Source organism: Octodon degus, unplaced genomic scaffold (assembly GCF_000260255.1).
Source record: "Octodon degus isolate 3935 unplaced genomic scaffold, OctDeg1.0 scaffold00123, whole genome shotgun sequence".
NCBI lineage: Eukaryota > Metazoa > Chordata > Mammalia > Rodentia > Octodontidae > Octodon > Octodon degus.
Window position 1 is genome coordinate 491846 of NW_004524699.1, and position 9065 is coordinate 500910.

A 9065-nucleotide genomic window follows, 5' to 3' on the forward strand; every position below is an offset into this window, starting at 1 on the left:
AGCCTGACTGCTTTGGCAGAATCGGGGATTGAACACAGGTTCCTGCACTTGCCAGGCAAACGCGTATCCTACTGAGCTATCTCCCCAGCCCCATGACTGCTTTGTTGAAGCAGCCACTTAAAGAACTACCCCCGTTCAATGTAGATGACATACTTCTGCCTGTAAACCTGGACTACTTTGCCAATCTGCTGACCTTTATAGTGTCCTCGCACAACCTGAACTTCATCATCCTTTCGGATGGGCATAAAGCGAACATTATATTTTTGTCTCAGCTCTTTGGAAAGAGGAGAAGACATAATTTTCCTGTGAATGTGGGAAGGTGCATTGAAATGTCTTTTACGATTTTTGCTTCTGTCCAAAGTCACAAAAGGATTAAACTTCATTTTAGCCGCTGCAACTCCAGCGATGACCGCAAAAGGGAAGAGCTCACTGCATAGATTGGACTCATAGTGATCCTCTTGTTTTCAGCCTTCCCAGTGCTGGGATTACAGCCGTGTGGCACCACGCCTCAGGAGACTCAGGCTGATGGCCACAGAAGCAGCTTGGAGTTGGCCTTGTGAGAGAGGACATAGTGAGTGTCCTATGCTGGCCACATCTCTCAGGAGACTTAGTGGCCACCTCAGTGTACCTTGGGGCCAGCCGGTGTAGCATGTGGGGCCAGGGACTGAGCCCCAGTCCCTGCACTTGCCTAAGCAGGTACTTAGTCCACTGAGCTGGCCCTCATCAGATTTTTTTTTTTGGTCACAGGGTCTCACTCTGTATTTCAGGTTAGCCTTGAATCTTGCTTCAGCCTCCTGAGTGCTGGGGTTCCAGACATGCACCACCATATCTAGAGCTGCCATCAGATTTTTTGTTTGGAGAGATTTTGTTGTTGCTGTCTGAATGTTCTGTGCAAACCAGCATCTTATCCTTCCTTCATGGAGGAGGAAGCTGAGGTTTCGTCTTGCTCCCTGAGTTGTACCTGGCCCCTCTGCACGTCGCTTATCTGTGTATTTTGGTGGCTGTCTTTTTTTTTTTTTTTTCCAGAACCGGGGACTGAACTCAGGCCCTTGTGCTTGCCAGAGAAGCGCTTAATCCACTGAGCCATCTCCCCAGCCCTGATGGCTGTCTTTCCAGTCAGGACTTTCCATTCCTGGCAGCCACAGATGTGAATGTGCAGCTCTGTGTACTGGTGCTGATGATCTCAAGGCTTAGGTGGAACCGATTTGGCAGCATAGGACACTCACTGTGTCCTCTCTTGCAAGGCCAACTCCAAGCTGCTGCTGTGGCCATCAGCCTGTATGTTAGGAGGCCCAGTGGTGAGCAAGTTTCTGGGCTGCGTGGCCTCTGTGGCACTTCTCAACTGAAGGGGCCATTGGTGGTGCCACTAAAACTTTACCAAAACATATGGGAGGCTCAGTCCTTGGCTTTGTGTGTCAACTCTGTCAACGTTGAGGTCAGAATAGGGGCTCCCAGGGCCGGGGAGATGGCTCAGTGGAATAAGTGCTTCCCTGGCGAGCGCAAGGGCCTGAGTTCAGTACCCAGTTCCGCAAAAAAAAAAAAAAAAAAAAGAATAGGGTCTCCCAGCCGGGCACTGACTGAAGGTGCATAAAGCAAGTACTTGCTGGAAATATTCTTTACCTTGACTTAGGTAGTGGTTATGTGGGTTAGTTATAAAGAGATAATAGGGGAGACACTTTGAAGCTGGGAATGAGCCTGCTGTTTATAGTCAGGGCTGTCACTAGGGACCTGCTGGAGAAGCTGCTCTCTTCCTTTGGGTGGAAGTAGAGAGTTCAGCAGCTGTAGGCTTTTTTTTAGGGCATCTTCCCAGAAAGGAGTTGACCTTGTCTGCCGTGATGGTGTTGGTGTAGAGCAGGGAAGGGGCTTGAAGTCTTCCTCGTTCAGAGTGGACTCTGCTTTCCAGCACTTTGCTGCTTCTAGGTGTTGGTACTCAGCTCTGTCTGCTTTACCTTTGGAAGCATAGGGAAAGGCCTCTGGCCAGCCTATTGAGATTAGGAGAACCTGAGGCTGGCCTCTCCTTGTGGCCCCACCTGCTTGCTGGCTGCACAGTGCTGGCCTCCGAGACCTGCACACCCTTGGGCCCTGTAGCAAGCACCTACTTTCTCTGCCTTGTCCTGGTCACTCTTGCTGGAGGGGATCCTTGGCCCACAACTCTTACTTCCTTTTAGCAGCTTCTAAAATTTCATTGATATCACATCTACTCTTAGTTTTTTTCTTTTTTTTTTTTTTTTTTTGCATTTTTTAAGACCTGGTCTATAGGGTCTCACTGCGTAAATCGCACTTGTAGTGATCCTCCTATTTACAGTCTCCCTAGTGCTGGGATTACAGGTGTGCGCCACCTTGCCCAGTTTCTATCCCTGTCTCAGCGTGCCCTGTGGGCGGGGCTGGCCTTGCAGGCCTGGGATCAAACTCTGGGCCCCTGGGCTGCTTCGTTAATCCACTGAGCTATTTGGCTGGCCCTTAGTTTTTGTCTTAATCCTTGAAGATAAGGATCTTTTCAAGAGAGCAGTGCTGGGGAAATAGTTTGGTTAGCACAAGGACCTGAGTTCATTCTCAATACCACATGCTGTGCCAGCCCCGAATCCCAGCATGGTGGTACACACCTGTAATCCCAGTGCTGGGGAGGCTGAGACAGGAGGAGCAGTACTAGTCTGAACTGTGTAGTAAGACCCTGTATCAAATAAATAAATTAGGAAAGAAAAGACAGCAGAAATGAGCTTGTGTAATCCACAAGGGAACAAACAGTCATTGACCTTCGGTCTGTCACTTTTGATTGGGGAAGGCTTTGTTATTCCAGAGCCGGTGTGAAATCTTGCATGGTGTCGTAGACAGACTTACTGCTGTAATTCCATCTCAGTGCTGCTTCTCTCGGTGCTGGGGCAAATACACAACAACCACAATTAAGGAAGGAAAAGTTTATTTAGCTCATAGTTACTGGAAGTTTTCGTCCATACTCAGCTGGCTCCAGGGCAGAACAGCACAAAGCAGAGCAACGTTTCATGGTGGTGGCAAAGAGCAGAGAGAGAGGGGGAAGGGAGGAGCAGCAGCTCGGCAGCTAGCTAGCCTCTCAACTTTACCTTGTAATGCAGATTCCCTGCCCCAGGGCAGGTGCCGCGTCCACGCCCACCACAGTAATCACCAGCTCGTGGAAGCCATCCCAGGACTCCACGAGGCTTTCGAGCAGCACCTATACACAAACCATGACAGATGCAGGTCAGCTACACCACAGATTACCTGTAAATCACCCTTCAAAGCTCTCGTGTGTGCTCCAGCTCCATCTTCTCCTTCCTCAGCCATAGTATTTTTCTGAATTTTCTCTGTTGCTTGCACAATGGGTGGTATAATTATGCCTGTCTCTGGATCTCTTGAGTGGCATTGACTCAAGTATAGTTCTTCAGCAGTGTTCTCAGTCGGCCAGGGCATCAGCGTGAGCCGGTGCGCTGCGTGCTGTTGTAGCCAGCTGCAGCCTGGTGCTTTGTCCACTGGTCAGCATCCGGGTGGTCGTGCCTTTGCTGTTGGAGTGGCACTGCTGATAGTATATTTAAAATATACTTCCAAATAATATACTCCCAAGAGAGGTCACAGGGGTATCAGAAAATAATTAAATGAACTAAAAATTAAAATACAACATATTAAAATGTATAACTTTAATTCTTATATCGGAAAAGAAATAGATCTCAGATCACTGATCCAAACTTTCTAAGAATCTAGAAAAGCAAGTAAAACACAAAGCAAGCAGAAAGAAGTAATAAAGATAAGATCAGTACTCAATGGAATTGAAAATAGAAAAGCAATAAAATCAGGGAAAACAAAAGAAGGTTCTCAGAAAATACAATAAAATGCAAAACTTTCTAGAAAATCAATGAAAAAAGAAAAGACAGAAACTAGGAATATCAGAAATAAAAGGAGACATTTCTGCAGTCCCTACAGACATCAAAGGACAAAAAAAGATTTCTTTTTTCCGGTACAGAGGATTGGATGCAGGGCCTTCACCCTAAACTACATCCCCAGCTCAGTGGAATTTATTTCATTTTTTAAAGATTTGATTGCCTGCCAAGCGCAAGGTCCTGAGTTCAATCCCTGGTACCACCAAAAAAAAAATTGAGACAGCTGTTTTGCAAAAAGTTATCCCAGCTAGGCTTGAACTTGATACCCTGTCTTAGCCTCTCAAACTGCTAGGATTACAGGTGTTTACTACTGTGTCTAGTTTAAGATAGAAATATTATGAACAACTTTATGCCCATAAAATAAATAAGTTTCTGGAAGACAAATTACCAAATCACCCTCTAGAAAATATTTTATTTGAATACCCTTGTATTTATTAAAGACATCAGATTTGCAATTAAACCTTCCCACAAAGGGCACTTCAGGTATAAATAGCTTTGCTGGAAAGTTCTACCCAGTGTTTACATTTGAGAGGAATAATCCTAACTTTACACCAACTCTTCCCAAAAAACAGGCCTGGCCAGATAGCTCAGCAGATTAAAGCGCCTGCTCAGGCAGATGCATGGGCTGGGTTTGAGCCCCTGGCGTGCCAGCCCATCCCTGGGGAGTGCTAAGATGTCTGTTGAGACTGGATGTGGTGGCACACCATGCCTGTGATCCCAGCATGTGGAAGGCTGAAAACAGGAGAATTGCTAGAGTCTGATCTTCCCAAAAAGCAAAGAGGAGATAATGTTTCCTCTCTCAGTTTTTGAGGCCAGAATTAACCTGCATTATGCAGAGAACTGCAGACAGAGAGCTGTATCTTCATAGACTATGAGAAATTTGAATCCTGCCCTGTGTAGAAAAGGGAAGCACACGGGTACTCAGGAGGCCGAGGCAGGAGGATCACTGAATTTGAGACCAATGTGGGCTACAAAGTGAGCTCAAGCCAGCCTGAACTACATAGTGAGACCCTGTCTCAAAAAGAAAAAAAAAAAAAAAGAAAAGAGAGAGGAGCACGTTATGCTAATGTGGGGTGTGCTCTGGTGATGTAGAGCTGCTTCAGCAGTTGCATGGAACACTTCCCCATGGCAACAGACTAAGGAAAAAACATAGGCTTCTCTGTCAACACAAAAACCCTTGACATCAAGCTTAAGGGCCTCAGTGCAATCCCTGGTTCTGCCGAAAAGAAAGAAAGGAAGAAAGAAAGAAAGAAAGAAAGAAAGAAAGAAAGAAAGAAAGAAAGAGAGAGAGAGAGAGAGAGAGAGAGAAAAGAAAGACAGAAAGGAAAGAAAGAAAAAGAAAGAAAGAGAGAGAGAAAAGAAAGACAGAAAGGAAGGAAAGAAAGAAAGAAAGAAAGAAAGAAAGAAAGAAAGAAAGAAAGAAAAGAAAAGAAAAGAAAGACCCTTGACAGAATCAGCATCTATTCATGATGAAAGATTTGGGACAATTTCAGAGAACTCCTAAGCCAGTGAGGACATCTGTAGACACTAGGCTGCTAGCAGACTCCTAGGGTGAGGGCTGCGTGCTGCTGCTGGGGACCAGAAGTGGCCAGGATGTCAGAACTCACCCCCTCCAGTCCCTGAGAACAGAGCAAAGAGAAAGAAGAGAAATGCGTACAGGCTGGAAAGGAAAACTGTGTCTTCACAAGCAGCGTGATTGTGTGGTAGAAATTCCATGGAATCTACAAAAATGCTGTTAGAATTTATGACTGAGTTTAAACACAAAAGCCAGTTGTATTTCTACATATTGGCAGTGAACAATTGGGGAAAAAAATTAAGGGGAAAGTTTTATTTAGCTCAAAGTTTGTGGAGATTTCAGCCCATAATCAGCTGGCTGAACAATTGGAAATGGAAAATTTAAGAACAGTAGCTTTCAGGACTGAGGGTGGTAGGATGTTTGTCTAACATGTACAAGACCTTGGGTAGTAAAAGTAGGAATGGATTTAAAAATAAAGAACTGGCGAGATAGCTCAGTGGTCTAAAGCACCTGCTTAGGCAAGCTTAGGCAACTGCAGGGACCACGGTTCGATCCCTGGCACCACATGCCATGCCAGCTCGCCCCTGGGGCAGGTTGAGCTGGTCACAAAAAAATAAATAAATTGGGCTGGGGAGATAGCTCAGTAGAATAAGTGTTTACCTGGCAAGCACAAGGTCCTGAGTTAAGTCCCTGGTACCACCAAAAAAATAAAGAAGGGCCGGTGAGATAGCTCAGTGGACTAAGCGCCTGCTTTGGCAAGTGCAGAGATCGGGGTTCAACCGAGACCAGTCCTGGTGGTGCACACCTGTAATCCCAGCACTGGGAGGCTGAAAACAGGAGCATCACTATGAGTCCAAGCTGCATAGTGAGACCCTGTACCAAACCATAAATGGAAAAATACTGAGCTATATCCCTGGCCCAACAGGAACAAAAAATAAAGGGTTAGGGATTTATCTCAGGCACAGTACCTGCCTGGCAAGCACAAGCTCCTGAATTTGATTCCCCAGTAGAAAAAAAAAGTGGCATTTGTAACAAATAGCACCAAAACATGAAATACATGTTAATCTGACAAATTATATATATGCTGAAAACTCACTTTACTATGGTACCTTGGTCCATAAACTTTATTTCATGATTCGGGGGAAGATGGCTGTTGTGTTCATCACCTTACGTGGAATATGTGAACAGAAGCAAAATGTTGCCAAGCACTTCTGTTTGTGAACTGAATTGCTCAAGAAAAGAAGTGTTTATGAGACTGGGTGTGGTTGCGTAAGCCTGTAATCCCAGCACCTGGGAGGCTGAAAACAGGAGGATCACTATGAGTCCAGTCTACATGGTGAGACCCTGTAGACCCTATACTAAATACATTTTTTTAAAAAAAAAGTGTTTATGAATCAAGGTATTATGGTGTTTACAAAGAAAGTCAAGGACCTTCTAAATTAAATGGAGAGGGGCCGGGGAGATGGCTCAGTAGGATAAGCACTTGACTGGCAAACGCAACGATCTGAGTTCAATCCCCGGTTCCGCAAAAAAATAAAATAAAATAAATTAAATGGAGACCTGGATGTGGTGGTGCATGCCTGTAATCCCAGCCCTCTGGAGGCTGAGGCAGGAGGATATTTGCAAGTTTAAGATCAGCCTGGGTTACAAAATGAGCTCAAGTTGAGCCTGAACTGCATAGCGAGACCTTGTCTCAAAAAGACAAAAAATAAAATAAAAATGGAGAAATGCGCAGTTTTTATGGTTTGGAATCACTAGATATTACTGAGAAGGCAGATATTCCATCATATCCAACATAATTCCAGCAAAATCACAGCAGGCTTTTTTTGTAGAAAGACACTGATTATAAAATTCTCTGGGAAGGCAAGGGCACTAATAACCAGGAGAATCGGAAAGAATGGGCTCAGGGCTATAGCTCGTAGTGGAGCACCTGGCTGGCATGCTCAAGGCCTCAGTTCAGTCCCCAGTAGCACCAAAAATTATTTTATTTTATTATTATTTTTTTTAATAATTTTTTTAATTATTTATTTATTTTTATTTATTACATTTATTTATTGTGTGTGTGTGTGTGGCCAGCTCAGCCCACCAGGGGGCGGGGCTGGCTGGCATGTGGTGCTGGGGGATCGAACCGCGGTCCCTGTGCTTTGCCAAGCTTGTTCCAAGTAGGTGCTTTAGACCACTGAGCCATCTCTCCAGCCCCACCAAAAATTATTTTAAAGAAATTTTAGAAAAGGAATTTGAAGCAGAAAACAAAGATGAAGAAAAAAAAAAGATGAAGGATTCACTATTTTGAGACTGTTTTAGAACATGGAACGCTTCACGACTTTGCGTGTCATCCTTGTGCAGGGGCCCTGCTAGTCTTCTCTGTATCGCTCCAATTTTAGTATATGTGCTGCCGAAGCGAGCATGGAGGCTTATTTTGGTGTGGTCTAGGTGCCGTGAGGACATGCATGTACGTGGGACTTGGGGGGCAGCCCAGAAGTGGGAGCCCGGTGGGAGCCTGGCTGGGCAGGTGCACCCAATAAGGCTGTCTGTGTCAATGATCCCCCACTGGTGCTAAGAGGTGGGACCTGTAGGGCCTACTTGATAGATAAGGTCATGGGGGATCCCATGCTTGGATCCTAGTGGCTTTGGCAGACAAGGGAGAAACTACATAGACAGTTTCCACCATGGCACAGTGAAGCTGGGACCCTCACCAGAGCCTGTGCCTTGCTGTTTGGCTCCCAGCCTCCCAAACTGAGCTAATTACATCTCTCTGAAAGTTTCCTTTCAGAGAAATTGTCATGGGGTGGTCTTCTAGGAGTGGACACCCTGCCCTGATACTGTCCTGGGCCTCCTGCCACTTCTCTCAGCACAGAGTCAGGTGTGGTGTATGGGGGCACCATAGGTGACAGACATTGTAGTCATGGGGAACCAGACAGATAGTGAGTTCTTTAAAGCACCGACAGTGCCCAGTGCTAGTGAGGGTGGGGTCACAAGAGTGTGCCCCACTGCTGGTGGCATGTGGAGAGGTGCCCCTCCCTTGGAGACAACATGGAAACTTCTTATGGAGTTAAGGATCAGTACCAGGGACTGAGGACTGGTTATCTAGCCAGAACACATGGAAGCCTGGGTGGGTGTATTTAGAGCAGCCCTGTCTGGCTCTAGGCCCTGGAAACAACCAAGTGTCCTCTTTGGGGCAGGTGGTGCCCAGGAATCAGATGCTTTTGCATAGCTGAGAGCCCATGCTGGCTTGCCAACAAGGGCAGAGCCACTGGGACCAACAACTGAGGGGAGGGACATGAGGGAAGGTCCAGAGCACATCTGTGTTGGGCTGTGCTGTGCTGTAAGGTGGTGACCCAAGGGAGTGTCGCTGTGTGTGGATGACTCTTCAGTGTGAAATAATCTCTCAACACTGCCAGCTTTCTATCCAGAAGATAGAAACCAAAGCTACTGGCTAGGACCTTTGTTGGGTTCTGCCCTGGCTATGCCCTGCTTTGTGTGGCCAGTCGCCAGCGGCAGGGGCCCTGACCTGGTGATTCCTTTTTTTTTTTTTACATTTATTTATTGTGTGTGTGTGTGTGTGTGTGTGTGTGTGTGTGTCTGGCTCAGCCCACCAGGGGGCGCGGCCGGCATGTGGTGCTGGGGGATCGAACCGCGGTCCCTGATGTTTTGCCAAGCTT

General features: G+C 46.2%; 1 protein-coding gene and 1 non-coding gene across 2 annotated transcripts in view; one reads left to right on the top strand and one right to left on the bottom strand.

Moving 5' to 3' along the window:
• Pnpla7 (patatin like phospholipase domain containing 7) overlaps positions 1-9065 on the top strand; it is a 94013-nt gene that overhangs the window by 20234 nt on the left and 64714 nt on the right. The gene's annotated exons all lie outside the window — the stretch shown is intronic.
• LOC111812420 lies at positions 7705-7811 on the bottom strand. Its single transcript, XR_002817934.1, has one exon. It is a non-coding gene; the product is annotated as a U6 spliceosomal RNA (small nuclear RNA).